Source organism: Nicotiana tabacum, chromosome 11, assembly GCF_000715075.1.
Source record: "Nicotiana tabacum cultivar K326 chromosome 11, ASM71507v2, whole genome shotgun sequence".
NCBI lineage: Eukaryota > Viridiplantae > Streptophyta > Magnoliopsida > Solanales > Solanaceae > Nicotiana > Nicotiana tabacum.
Genome location: NC_134090.1, coordinates 135,931,120 through 135,953,675, shown reverse-complemented (window position 1 = coordinate 135,953,675; position 22,556 = coordinate 135,931,120). Strand labels below are relative to the sequence as shown.

General features: G+C 39.2%; 2 long non-coding RNA genes across 2 annotated transcripts; one reads left to right on the top strand and one right to left on the bottom strand.

Moving 5' to 3' along the window:
* The first annotated feature begins 6,283 nt into the window (after positions 1 to 6,283).
* LOC142166377 (uncharacterized) lies at positions 6,284 to 9,891 on the top strand. The gene is made up of 2 exons (XR_012696767.1): positions 6,284 to 6,987; positions 9,600 to 9,891. It is a non-coding gene; the product is annotated as an uncharacterized LOC142166377 (long non-coding RNA).
* A 253-nt stretch (positions 9,892 to 10,144) lies between these two features.
* LOC142166378 (uncharacterized) lies at positions 10,145 to 19,816 on the bottom strand. Its single transcript, XR_012696768.1, has 3 exons — positions 19,245 to 19,816; positions 14,266 to 14,332; positions 10,145 to 13,033 (listed from the first exon to the last, which is right to left on the bottom strand). It is a non-coding gene; the product is annotated as an uncharacterized LOC142166378 (long non-coding RNA).
* Between the last annotated feature and the right edge of the window lie 2,740 nt (positions 19,817 to 22,556).

The window sequence follows — 22,556 nt, the reverse complement described above, 5'->3', positions numbered from 1 at the left end:
TTTTGAGGTAAAATTTCGGGATTTGAGGCTAGCGATTTGGAGAGTGTCATGACTCCAAACTCAACCCGTCGTGATGGCGCCTAACATGGAACTAGTCCAGTCTCAAACCAGCGCAATCCAATACCACAGTGCTCAAGCTACAAACAAATTTCGGCCTCAAGTCCTCCAGACTGGCCCAACATCAGCACACAGGAATCACATCTCGCCCTTCGATCAGGGAATCACAAGTCTTCGATGCACAGCTGATACCGAGCGCTCATGCACGCACACGAATGCGTGGAAGGAATTCAAGGAGTTAAGCTTCAAGCTGAATTAATGACGCATGATAGGAATTCAAGAAAGTGAAGTTTATTTCCTAAAGGTTCTGTAGCCTCTCGAAGATAAGTACAGACGTCTCCGTACCGATCCGCAAGACTCTACTAAACCCGCTTATGACTCACGAGACCTATGTAACCTAGGCTCTGATACCAACTTATCACGACCCCAAACTCAACCCGTCGTGATGGCGCCTAACATGGAACTAGGCCAGCCTCAAACCAATGCAATCCAATACCACATTGTAAATATTAAAAATCATTTGCGGAAAACTTTCATCATTTTTAAAGTAAATCATTTAAGACATAAAGGAAAGATTTATATTACGATACGATCTTCCTAAAACTACGGTGTCACTGAGATCATGAACGTCTAAGGTAAATACATAATCTATCAAAATGTCTAAGAACCAACAGAAAAATACAACTGAAAATGAGAAGGAGAGCCAAGGCATGCGAACGTCATGCAGATACCTCAGCAACTCCATAGCCTGCGACCTACGGTGTCATTGAGCCTTTTTGATATTCTTTCTTTCTACCCCTGTCCAAAATCCACATTACAGTCCAAAAAGGACCTCCCAGATAATCTTTGAGAGTGTTGAGTTTAGACATGCCAAGAGTATATGATGTTTTCACCATGGTTAAGGCCTTGTCATCTGCAGAATCAGAGGAAATAAGAAGAAAAGAACAAATGAGAGAGTATTATTGGTGAAAACCTTCATAGACACCATAAGATGATGGTGAGTTGAGAGAAAGAACAAAATGAGAGAGGCTTGATGGTGAAAACAATTCGGGCACTACAAGTTGAGTAAGGATCGTAAATCAGATTGGATATCGGAGCATTGAAGCCCAGTTTCACGATTTAGGGTTATAACAAGAGTTGAACAACAGACTTGCTTGACATATTAGGCCACAGATGCATGTCATGGTCATTAGAATTGGTATTCACATTTGATAAGTCTCTACTTTGTAGTTTTCTTGTTAGGAATCATCTCTTTTTATTGTTCTTTACTCTGTTCCTTTTGTCTTGTTTACTTCCTCTTCCTGAATCTGTTTGGTCAGAACAAGTGAGAAATGACTTCAAAACTTGCCACCAACTTTTCAGTTGAACAAAACGGGATCTGGCTAACACATTAGAATGGCATAAGTCAGGAGAGAACAACGTGCACACTGAGTTGGTAACAATCATCGTGCTTTGAGATTCATGTGAAATACAAAATTTTGGTATATGTCAATTCATGAACAATACAACAGATAAAGGATATTGGGTGAACGGATCAAAGGTATATTCTGTGATAAGGTTGATAGAGAAAGTGGTTAACTAGTGACAAGTAAGGTCTTCCAAGCGAAAATCAAAGTTATCATGACAAGTGAAGGAGCAATAGACCTCAAGGCCAATGCTAGTGGTTTAAGTCAGGAAAGAACAACATGCGCACTGAGTGGGCGACAATTGGCGTGTTTTGGGGGTCATGTAAAACACAAAGGTTCGGTATATGTCAATGCATGAGCACAATGCAACAGATGAATGGTATTGGGTTTGAACGGATCAGAGGTATTTTCCATGATAAGGGTGACAGAAAAGTGGTCAGTCAATAAACAGGAAAGATCTTTCGAGTTGAAACCGAAGTTATTATGGCAAGTGAAGGAGCAATCGCCCTCAAAGTCAAGGCCACAAACCAACCTTTATGTTTAAACTCACAAGTTTTCTTTGATTGAAACAGGGGCAGGAAATTTTGTTTGTTCCGAAGAAACCCTCCGTAAGGAAAGCAGGTGCCAGACAGGCTCGGTGGTAAGTTTCTCCTGGATAACGGGATTTAGTAAGTTTTGAGGCCCTCGCAAATGACAAAGTCTGACGAGAGGTCTACTTTTGGGAAGTATAATTTGGCATTTAAGTTTTCACTTTTGAAATGAGGCTTGGTTAGAAATTTTTCCGGATAAAGGAATTTAATTTAGAATTTATTTTGATAACATTATTCAATTAACACTCACAGATGTGCCCAATATCAAGCTGGGGTAGAAAAATTTCTTTTGTTTTGTCTGTTTTGTTGAAATTAGGTACCTACTTGAAAAACCAGGGAAGACAACACGAGTTTCAATAATAGAAGGCAATTCATATTCAAACAATTAGTCGCCCACCTGGAGAAACAAGGGAGGGCAGTTCAAAAGAAAAATAGTTTCAAGAAGAGGACAATTCAGGTTCAGCGATCAGGCACCCACCTAGAGAATAAAGGGAAAGCAGCAGTTTCAGAGGAGTCAGTTCGAGTTGGAAATCAGGCACCCACCTGGAGAACAAAGGAAAAGCCATTCAAGTATTGGTAATCAGGAGCCCACCTGGAGAACAAAGGGAAAGCAGTTCAAGTGTTGGAAATCAGGAGCCCACCTGGAGAACAAAGGGAAAGCAGTTCAAGTGTTGGAAATCAGGAGACCACCTGGAGAACAAAGGGAAAGCAGTTCAAGTGTTGGAAATCAGGAGCCCACCTGGAGAACAAAGGGAAAGCAGTTCAAGTGTTGGAAATCAGGAGCCCGCCTGGAGAACAAAGGGAAAGCAGATCAAGTGTTGGAAATCAGGAGCCCGCCTGGAGAACAAAGAGAAAGCAGTTCAAGTGTTGGTAATCAGGAGCCCGCCTGGAGAACCAGGGAAAAGCAACTCAAGTGTTGGTAATCAGGAGCCCACCTGGAAAACAAAGGGAAAGCAATTCAAGTGTTGGTAATCAGGAGCCCACCTAGAGAACAAAAGGAAAACAATTCAAGTGTTAATAATCAGGAGTTCCAGGTAAAGCAATTCAAGTGTTGGTAATCAGGAGCCCATCTAGAGACAAAGGGAAAGCAGTTCAAGTGTTGGTAATCAGGAGCTCACCTGGAGAACAAAGGGAAAGCAATTCAAGTGTTGGAAATCAGGAGCCCACCTGGAAAACAAAGGGAAAGCAGTTCAAGTGTTAGAAATCAGGAGCCCACCTGGAGAATAAAGGAAAAGCAGTTTAAGTGTTGGAAATCAGGAGCCCACCTGAAAAACAAAGGGAAAGCAGTTCAAGTGTTGGAAATTAGAAGTCCACCTGGAGAACAAAGGGAAAGCAGTTCAAGTGTTGGAAATAAAGAGCCTACCTAGAGAACAAAGGGAAAGTAGTTCAAGTGTTGGAAATCAGGAGCCCGCCTAGAGAACAAGGGAAAGCAGTTCAAGTATTTGTAATCAGGAGACCGCCTGGAGAACAAAGGGAAAAACAACTCAAGTGTTGGTAATCAGGAGCCCACCTGGAGAACAAAGGGAAAGCAATTCAAGTGTCGGTAATCAGGAGCCCATCTGGAGAACAAAGGGAAAGAAATTCAAGTGTTGGTAATCAGGAGCCCACCTGGAGAACAAAGGGAAAGCAGTTCAAGTGTTGGAAATCAGGAGCCCGCCTGGAGAACAAAGGGAAAGCAGTTCAAGTGTTGGAAATCAGGAGCCCACCTAGAGAACAAAGGAAAAACAGTTCAAGTGTTGGAAATCAGGAGCCCACCTGGAGAACAAAGGGAAACAGTTCAAGTCTCAAGGAAACATAGTGCAAATGTTGGTAATCAGGCACCCACCTGGAGAACAAAGGGAAAGCAGTAATGTTCAAAGGAAGACAACACAAATTTTAAGGGAAAACAGTTTAAGGTAACAAAGGGAAGACAATTCAAGTTTTGGTAATCAGGCGCCCGCTTGGATAACAAGGGAATACAGTTTATATGTTAGCAATCAGGCGCTACCTGGAGAATAAGAGAATTCACTTCAGAATGCAATTCAAGTCAACAACAAAAGAAACTCGCAGCAAGAATGCGAGTCAATAGTCCGAGATGATCAACGGAAGTTAGTCACAATCTAGAATAAAAAAAAGAGAAAGGCAAGAAGTGAGTCCAAATGCAGAAGTTGACGAAAGATGTGAACTGTTCAAGACATGGTTGAAATCACGAGCATTGCATGTCCGGTCTCGATCCGAAGAAGAATGAACTAGTATCTGCAGCTAGCAAGCATCAATGTTTAAATCTAAAGTCTACATGAAGAACCATTCAAGACTCAAGATCAAGCTTTTGAAAACTTATAGATATGAATCTTGTAACTCATAGTTGACAGGCTTAGTTAGTCTTTTTCATTTTTTGATTTTGATGTAATAACAGGACCACGAATCGGAACCTCGATGGAATGACACCTCGATCGGCTCTCCACCTCGGTATACTCCATCATCTCACTCACTTCTGAACTACACGTGGCCTAGAGAACAAAGGGAAAGCAGTTCAAGTGTTGGAAATCAGGAGCCCGCCTGGAGAACAAGGGAAAGCAGTTCAAGTGTTGGTAATCAGGAGCCCGCCTGGAGAACAAGGGAAAGCAGTTCAAGTGTTGGTAATCAGGAGCCCGCCTGGAGAACAAAGGGAAAAACAACTCAAGTGTTGGTAATCAGGAGCCCACCTGGAGAACAAAGGGAAAGCAATTCAAGTGTCGGTAATCAGGAGCCCATCTGGAGAACAAAGGGAAAGAAATTCAAGTGTTGGTAATCAGGAGCCCACCTGGAGAACAAAGGGAAGGCAGTTCAAGTGTTGGAAATCAGGAGCCCACCTGGAGAACAAAGGGAAAGCAGTTCAAGTGTTGGAAATCAGGAGACCACCTGGAGAACAAAGGGAAAGCAGTTCAAGTCTCAAGGAAACATAGTGCAAATGTTGGTAATCAGGCACCCACCTGGAGATTAAAGGGAAAGCAGCAATGTTCAAAGGAAGACAACACAAATTTTAAGGGAAAACAGTTTAAGGTAACAAAGGGAAGACAATTCAAGTTTTGGTAATCAGGTGCCCGCTTGGAGAACAAGGGAATACAGTTTATATATTAGCAATCAGGCGCTACCTGGAGAATAAGGGAATTCACTTCAGAATGCAATTCAAGTCAACAACAAAAGAAACTCGCAGCAAGAATGCGAGTCAATAGTCCGAGATGATCAACGGAAGTTAGTCACAATCTAGAATAAAAAAAAAAGAAAGGCAAGAAGTGAGTCCAAATGCAGAAGTTGACGAAAGATGTGAATTGTTCAAGACATGGTTGAAATCACGAGCATTGCATGTCCGGTCTCGATCCGAAGAAGAATGAACTAGTACCTGCAGCTAGCAAGCATCAATGTTTAAATCTAAAGTCTACATGAAGAACCATTCAAGACTCAAGATCAAGCTTTTGAAGACTTATAGATATGAATCTTGTAACTCATAGTTGACAGGCTTAGTTAGTCTTTTTCATTTTTTGATTTTGATGTAATAACAGGACCGCGAATCGGAACCTCGATGGAATGGCACCTCGATCGCCTCTCCACCTCGGTATACTCCATCATCTCACTCACTTCTGAACTACACGTGGCCTGATTCCTTTATAGCCAAGGATATGTCGGCGGCTCAGATACTAGGGCTCGGTCACATTCTCCTTTCTCTCTTAGTTATAGTCTCTCCAAACAAAGGTCGGGTCAAAAAAACTTGTCTAGTCGTTCTTTGTCTGAAGATACTTCGTATTTCCAGTCAAAGAGGGGCAGCTGTAGACAGGTGATTTTCACCCTCCCCAACATTTTTTATATTTTAGCATGTAAATATTTAATTTAGGCCTAATATCGTTATTTCAACTAATTTTGACTCTTTTACTTATTTTATTACAAGAAATTGAAAATTACAAAAATTAGTTTCATTATTGTTTTGTCATTTTTAATTTTGAAAAATACCAAAAATAATTATGTTTTAACGGTCAGTCTTATTTTAATAGTTATTTTGCTTAAGTAGAATTAATTAATAAATGAGATTGTATTTTAGTCTCGTTCGCGGAGAAAGAATAAAATTTGGGCTCAAACAACCCATGTTTAAGCTTAATTTTTGGACTTAACCCATAATTCCCAAGCCCATAATTCCTAGGCTCATACCCCTTAACCTAAATATAACTCTAGAAACCTAAGCCTATAAAAGAAGCTAACCCCTACACCTAAAGGAAATCAGCCAAAAAATTACAAAAAATGAAAGGAGCCTAAACAATAGAGACCTACACCTAAATATCTACAGAAAAAGGCGTCTAACAAGAGCTGTCCGCCGTTTTCAACAAAAGGACCCCCCTCCCACTACGTCGTCTTCTCCAACAACCCCCCCCCCCCAGTTCATCTCCTTCAGAAAAAGGACGACCCCTGAACTTCCAACGATAACAACCCTTTAGCCTCTACCATTTGAACCCTCACCCAAAGGACCTCTTGGTCGTTCTTCTTCTACAATTCGCGGACAAACCAAAATAAACCCCTACTTGTCGTTGTCTTCTTCAACAGAGAGGACAGCTAGTTGTTACACCAAAAACCCCACCCCAAAACGACCCTTCACTCCTCCTCTCCTCACCAGTGGCGAACTCGCTGGAACACGCACACGATCTACACACATTCAATCGGAGAGAGACCCAGACTCTTCCATCAATACCCGGATCTAAGCGTGAGGGTATCTCGAGTTAACCAGGGCTGCCTATCGAAGCTTTAGGATCCTTTTTGACCTTCTTTCTCTTAACTAAAAAATATAGCAACATCTCCTAGCTTCAAAGAGCAACAGGATCAGTATAGTCCCGGTCAAGCTTGAGTTCCGGCGAGTTCGAGATTGTTGCCGTTTATTGGCTTCCGTCTAGGTTCGATTTGAGATCGTTATTCTCTATTTCTGGTTTAAGGTTTGAGTTTCGATTCTTTCATTTACATGTTCTGTTTCTGTTTATTTACGATGCTCTGTTTATGAAGTCCTTGCTATTGTTAATTGCTATCTCCCTTTAATTTCATATACATGGTTTTGATGACATGAATTTGGAGTTACACGTTGTGAATTCTGTCAGTTAGTTTCTTTATCTGCGATTTGGCTTCACTTTTTGCCTGGATTCAGAATGTTGGGTTTAGCTTCATTTTGTTGTTTGTTGTTGTTTCATCAAGCTTTAAATGTTTCTCTGTTGAACCTGTGCGGCTGAATTTCGTTCATCTTTTCAGCCTTTATTTGGCTCTTCTAAAATGTTGTGTCGTTGATTGAGGTATGGACCTCAGTTTCAGATAATGTAATTGTTTGGACGCCATAGTGTTATGAGAATGGTTTGTTCATTTTGTGTTTGTCAAATGATCTTGTTTTGGTTGGTTGGTTGATAATTGAATGCCTGACTATGTATAACACCTAAAGCATGCACAACTTCTGCCACACTAGTTCTATTTTCATAATCAATAACTTCAATAATCTCAAATTCATTTAAGAAGTAAGCATGAGCCTTCGTACTTTGCTTCAAGCACGTAATTAAATCATCACAATTACGGGTACGGTTCCCGTGGCGTAGTTGTGATACCTAATTAGTTTTAAACATGAATATACGTAGTTCATTTAGTTGAATGCGTTTTCCTTTAATAGATTTGAGGTGTACCATCCAATCACCTAGTCTATGGCCCTCACATCGGTATCTTAACTAGTGTAGAAAATTCCTTGAACTCCCGTAGATTGCTTTAGGCGCGTTTAATTAATTGATCATCGTGGTTATGGGTACGGTTCCCGTAGCATAGTCATGATACCACTTCCAAATCCGGGTATACATTTTATGTGACCTGACTCCAATTTCCAACAGGGTTAAATAAAGCGTGTCGGGTGCATTTCATATAGCGCGGCTTACGATGTGTTTTAAATAACTTTGAATTTTCCTAAAAATATTAAAAGCGGCTAAAAGGTTAAAAATTGCACATAGGTTTAAAAGTGTTTTGAAATCAGATAGTTAGGCCAATAATAATAGTTGAGCGACCGTGCTAAAACCACAGAACTCGGGAATGCCTAACACCTTCTCCCGGGTTAACAGAATTCCTTACCCGGATTTCTGTGTTCGCAGACTATAAAAAAGAGTCAATCTTTCCTCGATTCGGGATTTAAACCGGTGACTTGGGACACCATAAATTATCCCAAGTGGCGACTCTGAATCTAAACATTAATCTCGTTTCGATTGTCACTTAAATTTAAAAAAACTCCCTTATGCCCCTTCCGGGGGTAGGAAAAATTTGGTGTGACATGTGCGGGTGCGTGCACCGAGGTATTCATGATCTGGTAGTTAGTAGGCTATTATATACCTTGTTTTGCTACCGTGCTTCTTGATTTTATGTCTTCTCTATTTATGTGACTTCGTGAGATATTATTAATGTTAAAATCATGTTTAGGCCACATGCTTAATTATTTGAGACATGATAGGGCTATTTTCGTCATATTGAGCTATTTGCCTCAGTCGTAATCATATTGTACAGTCATGATAGTCACATTTGCATGTTATATATCTGTCTCTGAGCACTTTTGATATGCTGTCTCACATGTTATTGGTATCCTTGTACGTGACACAAGTTTGGACTGTATTTGAGGGACATCATGATATTCCGTGTTATATAATTATATTATATTTCTATGAGAAGTTTTTATATTGAAACTTGAGTGGATTGATGACTGAAGTGGGCCATAGAGCCATATTTATATTGATATTTGGATCGGGTTTCATGACACAATTATTATATTAATATTGAGGTGACGCATATGCCAAGCCCCACATTAAGCTAAGCGGGCACCAGGCCGCCCCATTTGGGATAAGTGATTATGATTAGTGCTTGGGTAGGATCCGCCCCTCCGGAATCTGACATACCAGTAGTGGGCGCAGGCATAGTATTTCATGTACGTGCTTTGATGATGGGCAGTTATGCCAGACACCCATACAATGCTAAGTGTGATTATTGTAATGGATCCATGGTGATATTAATGTTGGGGCATTTGAGCCAGACACCTGAAGTTTGCTAAGATTGTGAGTACTTAATGATTCCACTGTGAAAACTGAATTGTTGACATGTATACTTGACATGTAGGCATAGAGATATACCTTCCATATGCTAGACCGTGACATGACGTTTGATTACTTGACATGTGCGCTTAGAGATGTACCTTTCTCATGCTAGACGATGACGTACCATCTGATTACTTGACATGTATATTTGACAAGTAGGCATAGAGATGCATTTTTCTCATGCTAACTGGTAAATGAAAAGTTGTATCTGATGTTGTAAATTAGGAAAACACGGTTCTTTTGATAAACTCATGTTTAATTGATTTCAACGGTAAGATTTAGACTGGGACTGCTATACTTAAAAAGCATGTATACCTTTTCATATCTCATCCCCTAAGTTATATACCTTTGTTGTCCTTATCTATACTGTTATGAACTATTATTTGTTTTTGATGTTGGACTCCAACTATCTTACGAGCTTGTCGTTGCTTTCAACCCGATTTTAGGTTTGTTACTTATTGAGTACATGGATCGATTTTATACTACACTTCTGCACCTTACGTGCAGATCTTGGAGCTAATGATGTCGTGTATCACGGGAGCTGGCATTGAAGAAGTAACTATGTTCTGGTTATAGCTGCCACTTGTCCTTGGTAGCTTTATAATTGCAAATTTATTTATGTATATTTCAAACAAATGATGTATTTATTTCGTAGAAGCTTTGTAAATTCCAAGTCATAAATGTTCATGATTTGTATTACCAATTCTTGAAATATTATATAAAAGTTCAGTTATTTTATTTATTGACTCCTATGCTTCTTATTTGAGATGTTTTGTCTGTTAATTAACTTACCTAACGGGTTGGGTTAGGTACCATCACGACTAGCCATATTTTGGTCGTGATAGATACATCCTCAAAATGAGCGTTGCAAGTGACATAACATGAATCTAAAACTTTTTTGGTGAGCTTGTAAATTCTTGCAAGAAACTTTATCACATTCTTCGCATTCACCCAATCATCAGATTCAAGAGGACCTGCACTACTACCGCCACAAAGATGAGAACAAAGATAAGTAGAAAATCCATCATAAAAAAGATAAAACTTGTCAAAGAACTTTTCAAAGTTTTGCGCCGTATCCAACATCAAATACGTGGAATTTCACCTAGTAGGAACATCCAAACACAATGTTTTAGTACATTCTACCTTTACACGTGTATAACACTATTTAAACTTTAAGGTCCTTGCAGACGATGATCTCACATACCCTATAGTATTTCTAACACGTGTGACAGAAGCATCAATTTCTTTCAAACCATCTTGCACAATTAGATTAAGTTTATGAGCCATGCATATCACATGAAGATGCTTACCACTCATCATATTAGTTTTTCATATATCTAACTCTTTATACAATTTTTTGACTGTGACATCATTAGAAGAAGTATTATCCACGATAATAGTGAACACCTCGTCTAATTTCCATTCAAGCAAACAATTACAAATAACTTTAGCTATCTATTCACGCTTATGACTAGTGATAAGGTAAAAATTTAGTATTTTTTTCTTCACCTTCCAATCCCTATCCATGAAGTGAGCTGTCAAACACATATAATTTATTCTTTGCAATAAAGTCCATGTGTTTTTTGTGAGGCAAATTTTTGGTTGTGCTTTTCTAAAAGACCTTCTTAGATTTTGCTTTAGTTCATCGTAAACTTTATAACAATCGCTTGTTATTGTTTTACGAGAAGGAAGACAAAATAGTGCTTGAGTTATTCTCATAAACTTCATAAAGTTTTTTTTCTACAAAGCTAAATGGTAGTTCATCAATAATTATTATCTCAATTAAAGCCCTTCTAACCACTTCTCGATCAAATTTCAAAAGTGATCCTTTTGGCAAGATTGAAAGTTTATCCTTATTTGAGTTGTAATCACCCAACCAGTCGTTTCGAGAGTTGTAGCCCCGTTTCCCCATTTACTGCTCCTTTTGTGATTTATAGTTGTATATGACATGTCGGGTTAGTCGTTTCGGGTCCGGAAGGATTTCAAAAAGAATTGGAACACTTAGTCTCAAAGTTGGAAGCTTAAGCTGAAAAGGTTGAGCAGATGTTGACTTATGTGTAAACAATCCCGGATTTGAGTTTTGATGGTTTTGTTAGGTGATTTTGGACTTAGGAGCGTGTCCGAATTGTGATTTGGAGGTTCGTAGTGGAATTAGGCTTGAAATGGCGAAAGTTGAATTTTTGGGAAGTTTGACCGGGAGTGGACTTTTTGATATCGGGGTCAAATTGGTATTTTGGAAGTTGGAGTAGGCCCGTGGTGTCATTTGTGACGTGTTTGCAAAATTTGGAGTCAATCGGACATGGTTTAATAGGTTTTGCCATCAATTGTAAAAATTGGAAGTTTCAAAGTTTATTAGGCTTGAATTGCGGTGATATTCGTATTTTTGATGTTGTGCGAGGTGATTTAAGGGCTCGACTAAGTTCGTATGATATTTTAAGACTTGCTGGTATGTTTGGTTGAGGCCCCGGGGGCCTCGAGTTGATTTCGAGTGGTTAACGGACTTGGAATTGAACTTACTGAAGTTGCTGAAGTTGAGGACTGCTGGTGTAATCGCACCTGCGAAGTGGGCACCGCAGGTGCGAGCTTGCAGATGCGGGGTGAGGTCCACAGATGCGGAGTTTGAAGGGAGGTGAGCAGGTGCCACCAAGTGTGAAGGTTTTCTTGCACCTGCGTGACCTCAAATGCGGCAGGAAGACCGCAAAACTAGAATTGGACTGTAGAGCTGGGCTCTGCAGAAGCGCATCTGCAGGAGCGAAAGTTTGGCCGCAGGTGCAGAGGTAGCCGCAGAAGCGGGCTTTGGATCGCTCTTCTGAAACCGCAGAAGTGGCTAAGTGGGCTGCAGAAGCGAGATTTCTAGGCAAAACCTATAAAAATGAGGGTTCCGAGATTTTCACCATTTCTAACATTTTGAGCTCGGGTTTTGAAGATTTATAGAGGATTTTCGAGGGGATTCTTGAGGTAAGTTCCTTGTACTTATTTTTATTCAATAATCTTGTTTCCCCATTGATTTTCCTACCTAGATTGGTGGTTTTGAGGTAAAATTTCGGGATTTGAGACTAGTGATTTGGAGAGTGTCATGACCCCAAACTCAACCCGTCATGATGGCGCCTAACATGGAACTAGGCCAGCCTCAAACCAGCGCAATCCAATACCACAGTGCTCAAGCTACAAACAAATTTCGGCCTCAAGTCCTCTAGACTGGCCCAACATCAGCATTCAGGAATCACATCTCGCCCTTCGATCAGGGAATCACAAGTCGTCGATGCACAGCTGATACCGAGAGCTCATGCACGCACACGAATGCGTGGAAGGAATTCAAGGAGTTAAGCTTCAAGCTGAATCAATGACGCATGATAGGAATTCAAGAAAGTGAAGTTTATTTCCTAAAGGTTCTGTAGCCTCTCGAAGATAAGTACAGACGTCTCCGTACCGATCCGCAAGACTCTACTAAACTCGCTTATGACTCGCGAGACCTATGTAACCTAGGCTCTAATACCAACTTATCACGACCCCAAACTCAACCCGTCGTGATGGCGCCTAACATGGAACTAGGCCAGCCTCAAACCAATGCAATCCAATACCACAGTGTAAATATTAAAAATCATTTGCGGAAAACTTTCATCATTTTTAAAGTAAATCGTTTAAGACATAAAGGAAAGATTTATATTACGATACGATCGTCCTAAAACTACGGTGTCACTGAGATCATGAACGTCTAAGGTAAATACATAATCTATCAAAGTGTCTAAGAACCAACCGAAAAATACAACTGAAAATGAGAAGGAGAACCAAGGCATGCGAACGCCATGCAGATACCTCAGCAACTCCATAGCCTGCGACATCGATCAACGGCTGTTATTGGGACCATAAATACCTGGATCTACACACAAGGTGCATGGGGTAACGCGAGTACACCAACTCAGTAAGTAACAAGCCCAAACTATGGACTGAGAAGTAGTGATGAACTCAACCTCTTCATAAGATAAGCAGGAATATCGTACAGAAAAGTAGACATGATTTCAGTTAATTAAACAACTCATAGCAGGGAAATAGAGCAAGTATGAACATGATAAAGGACTATAACTCCGCTACATCTACATGCCAATGCACGTGCTATATGAAATGCACTAGGCCAAGTACCTTATGTGCCCAATAACTCAATGCTCGTCCACTCAATACTGTATACGGCTCGTACGGCCCAGGGAAGATCCATCCTGTATATATATACATCTCTGACAGCAGTCACTCAGTACTGAGGAAGGCCAATCCAGCCTACGGAGAAGATCCATCTCCTAGTAATAATAATGACAACCTCACAACCACTCGGTACTGTATATGGATCACAAGGCGTAGGGAAGATCCATCCCGGAATATATATATATATATATATATATATATACATCACAGACTATAAGTCACCCAGTACCGAGGAAACATGCCAATCCAGCCTCATGGAAAAGATCCATCTCCATACCAATACTTCGGACAAGATCCATGTCCAGGGAAGTCTATCCCTCAATATAATCAACTGCACTCACTGGGGGTGTAAAGACTCCGGAGGGGCTCTCTGAGCCCAAGCGCTATATCAATGCCAGAGAATGCATGATTATTATCTCGTTGCGACGTGCAACCTGATCCCATACTGTCAATCAATACCAGGCTCTCGGCCTCACTTAGTCAATACTCTCCAGTCTCACACACGGGGGCCAAAAATGTCATGATACAAGCCCGAACAATGATATGACATGTCAAATAGCAATAATCGAGACTGAGGCATGATATAATATGCATGAACCAAACATGAGTATAGATTATAATTGAAGCTAATGACATGACAGCAAGAAACGACCTCTCGGGTCTCAACAGTGTTGGCGTGAAGCCTTAATATGATAATTAGCATGATTTGCAGTTCATTATCTTAATCACATAATTACAACACAGATATCAGCATAAAAGAGTCACTAAGCGGTGCCATAGAATGATCCAGACCGCATTTCTCACGGTGCACGCCCACACGCCCATCATTTGGCATTGCGTCACCTTAATAGTAATCATAGAACACACAGTTCGGGGTTTCGAACCCTCAAAACTAAGTTTGGAAGCGTTACTTACCCAAGTCAAGCCAAACTCTAGCCCGCGACGCCTTTTCCTCTTGATTCGGCCTCCAAATGCCCCGAATCTAACAAAAATCAGAACCATAACATCAATATATGCTATGGGAGCAAAGCCCACGCGAAAATAATCAAATTACATCATAAATTCCGAAATTGGTCAAACCCGACCCCTGAGCCCACGTCTCGGATTTCGATAAAAGTTACAAAACTAGAATCCCCACACTCTCACGAGTTCATACATACCAAATACACCAAAATCCGACCACAAATGACCCCTTAAATCCTCAAATCAAAGTCTCCAATTTCAAGCCCTAACTCTCTAATTTTAGGCTTCAAAACTCACTAATTTTATGTTTAAACAAGTAAGAATCAACATAGGATCGAGTTTTAGGTTCAAAAATCTTACCTCAAAGAAGTTCTCTTGAATTCCCCCTTCAATCTCCCCCAAGAAGCTCCAAAACCGACTCAAAAATGGTGAACTATGGCCAAAAATTGCGAAAATGGTTTTTTAAACATCCTACCCAGCGATTTAAATTCCTTAATTGCGATCGCGGGAAGACTATCGCGATCACTATCGCGATCGCGAAGCACAAACTTTGCTGACTCAGAATTAACTTTACGCGAACGCGAAGCACTGCTTCACAAACCTACGCGATCGCGGCCTCTCCCACACGATCGCATAGAACAACCTGCCTACTCCTTACCAGCTCCGTCCTTCTACGCGAACGCGACACTGACCACGCATTCGCGAACAACAATCTCTCAACCAAATGCGATCGCATACTGACCCTCATGATCGCACTGAACAAATTCTATCTCTGCCCCACAAAGCCTATGCGATTGCGGACCCTTCTACGCGATCGCAATGAACAAATATCTATAACAGACCTGAAGGAAAATCTGCAACTTTTCAAACATAAATTTAATCCGTTTAACCACCCGAAACTCACTCGAGGCCCTTAGGACTCCAACCAAACATGCCAACATATCCCATAGCTATCCTATACTTATCAAATCATGCTAAGTATTGACTGAGTGAGGCTGAGAGCCTGATATTGATTGACAGTATAGGATCGGGCTGCACGCCGCAGAGAGATATTGATCATGCCTTCTCTAGCATTGATATAGCACTTGGGCTCAGAGAAGCCCCTCCGGAGTCTTTACACCCCCAATGAGCACAGTTGAAGATATTGAGGGATGGATCTTCCCTGGACATGGATCTTGTTCGAAGTATTGGTATGGAGATAGATCTTCTCCATGAGGCTGGATTGGCATGTTCCTCGGTGTTGGAGACTAATATTCTATGATGTATATATATATTCTGAGATGGATCTTCACTGGGCCTTGTGAGACATATACGGTACCGAGTGGTTGTGAGGTTGTCATTATTATTACCAGGAGATGGATCTTCTCCGTAGGCTGGATTGGCCTTCCTCAGTACTGAGTGACTGCTGTCAAAGATGTATATATATATGGGATGGATCTTCCCTGGGCCGTATGAGCCATATACAGTACTGAGTGGACGAGCATTGAGTTATTGGGAACATAAGGTACTTGGCCTAGTGCATTTCATACAACACGTGCATTGGCATGTAGATGTAGCAGAGTTATACTCCTTTATCATGTTCATACTTGTTTTATTTCACTGCTATGAGCTGTTTAATTAACTAAAAGCATGTCTACTTTTCTATACGATATTCATGTTTATCTTATGAAGAGGTTGAATTCGTCACTACTTCTCAGTCCATAGTTTGGGCTTGTTACTTACTGAGTTGGTGTACTCACGTTACCCCCTGTACCCTGTGTGCATATCCAGGTATCTATGGCCCCAGTAGCAGCCGTTGATCGAGGTCGCAGGTTGTAGAGTTGTTGAGGTATCTGCATGGTGTTCGCATACCTTGGCTCTCCTTCTCATTTTCAGTTGTATTTTTTGTTGGTTCTTAGACACTTTGATAGATTATGTATTTACCTTAGACGCTCATGATCTCATTGACACCGTGGTTTTGGGACGATTGTATCGTAATATAAATCTTTCCTTTATGTCTTAAACGATTTGCTTTAAAAATGATGAAAGTTTTCCGCAAATGATTTTTAATATTTACACTGTGGTATTGGATTGCGTTGGTTTGAGGCTGGCCTAGTGCTATGTTAGGCGCCATCACGACGGGTTGAGTTTGGGGTCGTGACAGAGAGTTTGATTTGAGGATTTGAGTGGCGATTTGATGTTGGATTTTGATAAATTTGGTATGATTAGACTCGTGGTTGAATGGGCTTTCTAGTTTTGTGACTTTTGTTAGATTTCGAGACGTGGTCCCGGGGGCCGGCTTTGAGTCAATTTCGGATTTTTGATTAATAGCTTCGTATTTTCTTGTAAAATTGATTCCTTTAGCCTGTATTAATTTTATTGTACTACTTGTGGCTAGATTCAGGACATTTGGAGGCCGATTTGGGAGGCAAATATGTGTTGGAGTAGAGTTTTTCTCGGATTGAGGTAAGTAATACTTCTAAACTTGGCTCTGAGGGTTCGAAACCCCGAATTATGTGTTATGTGATTGGTGTTGAGGTGATGCACATGCCAAGTGACTGACATGCGAGCGTGTACTGTGAGAATTGTGACCTGGTCGATTCCATGGCACTGTGCAGTGGTTCTATCTTGTTGATATCCGTATTTTCATCATGTGATAAAGTAATTGAGTTGTCAATCATGTTAGGGATCATGTTTAGGCTATATGCTGGTACTGCTGGGACCCATAGTGGTCATTTCTTGCTGTTGACTTACAGATTTCATTGATATTTCGTACGCAGTCATATTCATTCATTTCATATCATATCTCAAACTCTGTTGTTATTTATTGATACATCATATCATCATGTTCCGGCTAGTTTTCATGATACTGTGAGCTCGTGAGAGAGACTTGAGAGATTGATGACTGAGTGGGGCCGAGGGCCTGATTATGAGTGACATTTATGGGATCGCGCTACACGCTACAACGGTTTTACTGATTTATGATAACGCTTGGGCTGAAGGAGCTCCTCCGGAGTCTGCACACCCCCCCCCCCCCACTAAGAGCGTTTGATTATATTGAGGGATGGATCTTCCTTGGACATGGATCTTGTCCGAAGGATTTATATACCTAGGGATGGATGTTCCCCACGGGTTGGATTGGCCCTACTCAGTACTGAGTGACTGATGGTCAGTTGATGTATATATTCCGGGATGGATCTTCCTTGGGCCAGATTGGTCATATACAGTACTGAGTGATTGAACATTTGAGAGTGTGAGCATATGAGGCTGTCAGCATGGTGCATCACATACAACATGTGCATCGGCATGTTAAAGTAGAGGAGTTATATTCTTCATCTATTCAGATTTGATCTATCTAACTATATTGAGTTTAACTGTTGAACTTGAAATCATGCCTACGTTCCTACAATGTTATTTCTACATTGAACTGTACCAGTTGCGTTCGTCACTACTTTTAGTCCAGAGGTTGGATTTATTACTTATTGAGTTGGTTGTACTCACGCTACACCATACACCTCGTATGCAGATCCAGGTGCTTCCGGTCACGGCGGCTGGTGAGTGTGGAGTCAGGATCTTTGGAGACTATCGAGGTAGCTGCATGGCATTCGCAGACCTTGACTCTCCTTCATTATCTTTACTTATATTTTAGTTCTTATTCCTTAGATGATGTAGTAGACTATATCCCTGTATAGATGCTCATGTACTCGGTGACATCCCAATTTTGGGAGAGATTTTGTATTGAGTTGCGAGTTTTATTCTGCTTTTATAACGTTTTCCATAAATATTAACTGCTTCCGTATTTTTCAAAGCTTTTGTTATGTTGAAATGGTTAAGTAGTTGACTTGCCTAGTTCCACGATAGGCGCCGTCACGACGGTTGGTTTTGGGTCGTGACATGAGTATTATCTTTATCAATGTTAGGTCGGTATTCTTTACATCTAGTCAAATACTTTCTCAATCTTGTTGTTGCATTCCTAGATAAATTATCAGCATAAGATTACTTGCAATATCTACACCTCGTTTTACTAATCGCATTTTCCTCAAATTTGTCAAAATGATTCCAAACAATGAATCTAGTTTCTATGCTCTTCTTTTCTTAGAATCTTGAGTATCACTTGTGTTGGCATTTCTATCTTAAGAAAAAGGTAAGCTTTCAGTTGAACCATCATCACTTACTCTACTTTCATCCGCCATCTATACAAAATTATAATAGATACAAACACAAATTGAGCAGTTTAATACCAGTACAAACTTTTAAACTACTTTAAACTTTGTAAACCATCAACACATTTCCAAATTGAAGTAATTATTATTATATTAGCATAATAATTTAATAGGTTTTTTTCTTGCATCATTTGGTAACTTAATGAATCGGTATGTTAGGTCAGCAAGAGAATTATACGCAGTTGTAACAAGAAAACAAAACTAAACACAACTTTAGTTTAACAAGTAAAGTACTGGTGAACTATGAAAGAGTGGGTGAGAAACAAAGAAATTTATCAATAGTAAGACTATAACTTTGTTTAACATTTAATTATGAATAGTTCTCTCATTTGAGAACTTCAGTTCACATATTCTTCTCTTTCACAAAAAAGTGCAGTTAAAATATCAAAAATCTAATTAAAAACACAGCTGTAATCTTATCCTAAGGTATATTTTTACTAACAATATTACTTTGTACCATCTAAAATATCATATAGATTGAAGTCAATGAAGAAGAACTTAAGCTACCATTGGTTGATGATAAGCCCAAACATAGCAGAAAAAAGGAAATGAAAAAAAAATATATATGCATGAAAACTAATCGTCGGATTCTAACAACTTAATTTTTGTGTTTTAATTAAGGATGAATTACTATATAATGAATTAACGTACTACATAAAAAAGACAACTTTATCGGAGAAAATCTGAAAAGCTAAGTACATTGGAGAAAATCTGAAATGGTTTGTTAACCTGGAATCGTCTGGGAGCAGATCGGAGAAAGAAAACACTCACTCCCGAAGTTCACATGCACTCGCACAGTCGGTAGTCTGTAGTCATGAATTGTAGATTTGCCGATGTTGGTTTGTTGCTTTTTGAGAGAAACCTAAGGTTAGAAAAATAAGGGAAAGGACTAAGGAAATTAGGGAAAAGGAACGGATACTAGGTTGGGGCTTAGGAAGTTGGGCAGTTGGGGTGTAAGTGTTGGGCTGGAAAATAGAATTAGAGGTGGGCTGCCAACAGTGGTTAGTGTAGCATTTAAATATTTCGATATATCAAAATATCGTAAACTCAATGCAAAGTACCGTACCAAAATACTGAAATACCAAAAAACTTTACCGAATAATATTGAAATACCGAATAAACCGATACCAAAATACCAAATTAGTTTGGTCTGATTTAAAATTTATTTTTTCGAATATTATGCCCACCCCTAAGAGCCACAGAATCCTAGTTCGAATCAAGAAATAGATATGCACATTCTCCAACAAAATTCGATAAAATACAACTAGACTAAACTTGATCAATAATTTTTTGAAGAAAGAAAGCACCTTTGTAACTGCAAGCCTTTAATCGATAATTTTATCACCGCCAAAAAATCCTAGCTGGAAATTTTTTTCACTTACTGAATATTAAAGATGAGTGCGTTTGATTATTTAGTTTTACGGGGGTTTTGTTTTTAGAAAGAGTAAAAAGGGGTTTCTTTAATGTTGGGTTGGTTTAGAACCCGTTTCGCCGAGCTAGCAAAATCTGCTTATTTTCAAAAGTATTTTTTTCAGAAGTACTTTTTCCGGAAGTACTTTTGAAAAAAAAACAGTTTATGTTCGGCCAATTCATTTAAGAATTACTTTTTGCAATATTTGATAAACAAATTGTGTTTGGCCAATCTTTCTAAAACGTGCTTTGAGTGTCAAATTACCAAAAAGGATAGTACCAAGGTCTTATAATTATTTTAAAGAGAAAAATAAACTTAAATATTTATTGTAAGAGACTTTTATTATTTTTTATTTTATTTAATTAAAATATAAAATATAAAGTAAACAAACATAATAAAGATTTAACTCATTTTTACATATATAGTTATACCAAAGTATATAATATTATCTAGTATAATTACTTATTGTTACACAATGATTTGAATAATCAAAATACATCATTTCGCATGAATTAGAAGTCTATTCCACAAATTACTATATACTTATAATCTACCATGAAATAATAAGTAAAGTCACTCACACATGATAATATTTTCCAACAATTTCATCTCTGCTTCTATCACACAATGCCTCTATATTAGCAGTAGACTTGCCTTGCATTTCTAAAGGAATATCAAAAGACTCGCCTCCTTCCTCAATTTTTGCAGTAATATCTTCATTAGCATCATAGTTGAATTCCTTATCGGTAGAAGAATATCGTCTGATGGAATTATGTATAGTCATGGTAGTTATAACTAGATGATTCTGAATGACAAACTTGAAATATGGCATTGAGCATAAAATAAAAATAATTTTAAAGAGTAACTAATTATTAGCAACACATAATGTATAATTTAATTTTTTTTAAAATTTAAATTAGAAACTAATTATTACCTAACCTAACCAACTTTGTCGTAAATTGTCTGGCGGCCTATTGTGAGACTGCCACTTGGCTTAATGTGTATGCTTTTTCTTCATCTTTTAATAATATATAAATAGATTATGCGATGAAATTGTAAATTTATTACCTATTTGTAGGTAATTTTCACAAATTAGATTCGATAACTGTTTTAAAGATTCGAGAAATAATAGCCTATAACATAAGAAATTATAAATAATTATTTGTAGGAAGAGAATTAATAATCTAAAGAAGGAGGTAGATAATTTGCTTAAGTGTGAAGAAAGAAGAAGATAATTTGAAAAGTTACAAGACATTACACCAAAAAAGAAAAAAGAAAAAACAAGAAAAGTCAATAAATAATTTGGAAAGTTTCAATATGATTCATGTATATGATATCTTTAAATTTAAGAGAATGATAAAAATCAGAAACAAATATGAAAAAAAAAACTTAAATTAGTAAGGGATAATTTGAAAAGTATAAATTTTAAGGTGAGGATAGTTTTGTTTAAAATAAATTAATTTTCTGCTTCTGCTTCTTGGAAGAATCTAGAATTTTCTGCTTCTTCCTAAAAGTAGAAAAACTGCTTCTGCTGTTGGCCAAAAGTACTTTTTTATCTTGGCCAAACAATTTAAAAATTTTATAAAGTACTTTTTTGAAGAAAAAAAATACTTTTGGCCTCCCAGAAGCTTGGCCAAACAGGCTCTTAGTCTTTTAGAAGACACCACGTGTCTTGGCCATTAAAATAGGGGCAAATATATAACTTTGATGGATGGCAGGGATATTATACAACAACAACAACAAGGACCCAGTATAATCCCACAAGTGGGGTCTGGGGAGGGTAATATGTACGCAGACCTTACCCCTACCCCGAGGGGCAGAGAGGCTGTTTCCAGGAGACCCTCGACTCAAGAAAGCAACAAGAGACGATATATTAGTACTATCAATAGACTCATAATAAAATAACATAACATAACATAAAATAACAAAATAGCAGCAATATAAGAAATATAAGAAATACGAAAAAGATGGAAGGTATAATAATATCCAGCAGATAAAACCCTGCATCACTAGCTGACCAGTAGCATCCTAAGACTAACTCCTAACTGGCTAGTCTCACTCTAGTGCGCTGTAGAAATATTCACAACTTCCCCCTAACCTACAACCTTAATGCTCGACCTCCACAATTCTCTGTCAAGGGCCATGTCCTCAGTAATCCTAAGTTGCGCCATGTCCTGCCTGATCACCTCTCCCCAATACTTCTTAGGTCTCCCTCTACCTCTCATCGTGCCCACCACATCCAGTCGCTCAAACCACCTCACCGGTGCATCAGTGCTCCTCCTCTGAATGTGCCCGAACCATCTGAGTCTTGCTTCCCGCATCTTGTCCTCCATGAGGGCGACGCCCACCTTCTCTCGAATATCTTCATTCCTAATCTTATCCATCATTGTATACCCGCACATCCACCTCAACATCCCCATCTCAGCTACTTTCATATTCTGGATGTGTAAGTTCTTAACCGGCTAGCACTCGGTCCCATACAACAGGCAGGCCTAACCACTGCTCTATAAAATTTTCCTTTTAGTAACGGTGACACTTTCTTGTCACACAGGACTCCCAACGCTAACCTCCACTTCATCCACCCCATCCCTATATGGTGTGTGACATCCTCGTCCATCTTCCCGATCCCC